Here is a 3553-nt window from a genome sequence, read left to right as displayed (position 1 = left end):
TATACTCTGATCTCTGAAGATAAGTGTTGTTGTTATTGTTGTTAGGTGCTGTCGAGTCGCAGACGTCCCTTAGGAACCCTATAAATGAAAGACCTGAGCACCGTTCATAGAGTTTCAGGAGGCAAGCCATTTCGGAAGTGGCTGTCACTGCTGCTTCCAGGCTTGTTTTAATCAGCAAGCTCCACCGAACACTGTCCACCCTGGGTAACCATTATCACATTTAGCTCATCAGTGCCACAGTGTTTAGCATTACAGTTACCTCAGTACAGCAATGCACACAACCAGTGCTATACCACGCAGAAGAATGTTGGACAAAAACCCAATTTGAACCAGGCCTGAGGGCCCCAGAGTAAAATCACCCACCTTGGGCTTGGTAGCATAACTTTCTGTCCACTAAGCCAATGTAGCTCTCTCTATGTTGTCATTGTCATTGTTGCGGGGTGCTGTAGAGTATTACGCCTGATAAAATTTAAAAAAAATACCAGATCTTATCAACATCCGGAATATTAACAAAGATGAACTTATTCAGATTTAATGTACTGAATTTATTTGGGTACCACATAACCTAGAATTAGAGATGGTATATGTTTAAGTTTTTAAAGAAATGTATTAACTTGACCGCTCCAGATATTTGTGCTGTGTTCATTGTTCTTGTTGAGTACCATTAAGTCAAAACAGACCCATATGTGACCCTCCAGCAGATTTTAAGAGGCAGTTAAGGAGATTGCTCATCCTTCTCCAGAGGGGCAGCTGGCAGGTTTGAACCACATTCATTCGGGATTACAGTGCACGTTCTCATCACTAGTCCACCAGAGCTCTCAGTTTTACTTTAGCAGATCTAATTAATGTCTTATATGGGTAAGATTGCTTTTCTGAAATGTAATCTTTTTTCAAGTGAAGGAAAATTCTTGTTATATCTTACCTCCTCTTGATTACAACCAGTATTCTTCAGTTAAACCTTTCTGCATATAAATCACCCTGGAAGCCTCCCATAATCTATCAGAGAGGCCATGTTTTCACTCTAGGATTGTGTTTTCTGTCTTATATTTTCTTTCCAAAATTGTATGAATTCCTTTAAAACTGTGACGTGATTGTAGCCTAGGTGCATTACAATGCACAGATAACGTCAAACTTCTGTGTTTCCAAGTCTACAAGGAGAATCCTAATGAAACAAAACACACAAATGATTGTAATACAAATACACTTTAGGATCTTTAAGTATGGATTGAGGAGTGTAAAAATTAACTCCTGTCTCCGAATATCTGTTTTACTAGATTTTATTTTCCTGTGGCTTGGAAAGCTGGTCGCTTAGAGATAAGTCATTTATACAGATTATTCAGACATGAATTTATGACATTAAATGAGAGAATATAGAAGATTTATATAAACTTTATAAGCTGTGTAGACTTTTAAGTTTTTCAAGCTCAATGTTCTTATTATAGATTAAAACATTGATATTCAGGAAAATGATATTATTTATGCAAGTACTCACAGAGAGTAGGGTAAATACAACTGGAACCTATATATACTGATATACTGATTTTATTTCAAATTTTCTTTATACTAAATCTTTGACTATACATAAGATTGCTTAGAGAGGATCAATGTAGAGACAGAGACTCTCAATAAGATGGATTCCCAATGAATGAAAAACAAACATTGTAGAAATTATCAGGACAGCTCAAAGAAGGGAGAAGTTTTAATCTGTTGTACATAGAGATGCTATTTATTGGAATCAATTAAATAACACCTAACAACAATATATCTTGTGTGAAAAAAATGTGTACAAACTTTGTAGGTAAATCAGTATAAAATGTTTTCTTTTTTTAAAGTACATGAGGGAGATTTTACTATCTTGTTTACATTTTTGTAAGAGATTGTCATTATTATTGTATACTGTCTAGTCGGAATGGACTTATTGCTGAACCTACAATGGGTTTCCAGAGACAGTAAATCGCATGAAAGGAGATTGCCCATCCTTCTCCCAGAGGGCAGCCGATGGATTCGAACCACATGCCTTTGGTGTTGAAACACAGCTTCTTACCATTAGGCCAAGAGAACTACTACTATGAAAAAACAAAAACAAATAATTGAAATCTGATAGTATGTTTTACAGCACCTCAAGTTACAGAATACAGAAGAAAGAATATAGTTTGGAAATAGTAGTGCCAACTCATAGCTGACCTTCCAGTGGGTTTTCAGGAGGCAATAAATCTCATGGGAGTAGATCGCCCATCCTTCTCCAGCCAAGATGCTGGTGGATTTAGCCTTTGACTGACAGCACAATTCTTTACCCCTGGGCCACATGGTAAGGCATTGTGCTGGCAACACAAAGGTTGGTGACTGGAATCCACTAGGTGCACCGTGTTAAAAAGGTGGGTTAACTTCTCCCATGCAGTTCACTGCCGCTGAAAACCCCCTGGAGGTCACCCATGGGTTGCTTCCCACTCAGTGCTACAAAATAAATTTAAATGTAAGCTGTGTAATCTTGAGTAAATCTTTTAATTTCTCTCAAACTCACTTTTTTCTTCTACTAAATAAAGTTGGAAAACCCATAAGACAAGGTGGCATCAGAATGAATTACAGACATTCTAAGTTTTCTGTAAATGGAGCCATTACCATTAATACAATTCATATGGAATTTAGCCTCTCATGGAAAGATGCATAATTGAGTTCAACATTCTGAATATTATCCATTTCTTTACTAAGCTAGGGAAAAGACTGAGTTCTAAAACCTGGCCTTTAGCCCATTATTTCTCCTTGAGGTTGATTTAAACACTCTGCTTGTTTCCCAGAAACACAAGGCAACATGTTCTCTTAAGGAAATCTTGGTGACTACTAGAAATTAGGGCCAAATTTTCCAGGAAATGAAAGGTTCTAATAAAGCAAGTGTTTGTTATATAAACTGTGAGTATCATATATGAAAGGGAAAAGGCATTATAACTTCATCAACATTTTGGTTAACATCTAACAAGACTGGATAAGTTCTCAGTACTTTTGCCTCAATAGCTAAAACCAAATAAGAAGAAGCTGCTTATTCTTTCTTAACTAATAAAGATGATGTTTTTTTAATAACAAACTGATGGTGACATAGCACAGACAGATCAAACTTTAGCCGAAGCCTTAAGAAATAAATTTATGTATTAATTTTTCATTTTCTTTGAATGTAGAATTGTTTGAGCACACAGACATGCTTACTCATCTTTTTACCTTTATAGTTGCATTCACAGTGCTTCTTCAATACTGAATACCTGGTAAGTATTCGCCAAATAAAATTTTCTTTGACGAATTATTTCTTAACAAAATGTGAGGAAAAATTAAGATAATATGGGACTGATATGATTTCCCTCCAGTGTTAACATTTACAACTGAGAGATTTGTATTTTTGATGATTCTTAAATAGTAAACAGTTTTGGCCTTATAAGTCACGTTTATCCTTTCTTTATTCCCTCACTTGTCAGTGACTAATACATTTTCTACATATACAAAATATTTAAAATAAGACATTAACAAACTGTGCTGCAACGCCAAAGGCACACAGTTTGGACATACT

The sequence above is a fragment of the Elephantulus edwardii genome, unplaced genomic scaffold, assembly GCF_000299155.1.
Source record: "Elephantulus edwardii isolate Elephantulus edwardi_28Jun2011 unplaced genomic scaffold, EleEdw1.0 scaffold00175, whole genome shotgun sequence".
Lineage (NCBI taxonomy): Eukaryota > Metazoa > Chordata > Mammalia > Macroscelidea > Macroscelididae > Elephantulus > Elephantulus edwardii.
Note: the sequence above shows the minus strand (reverse complement) of the source record.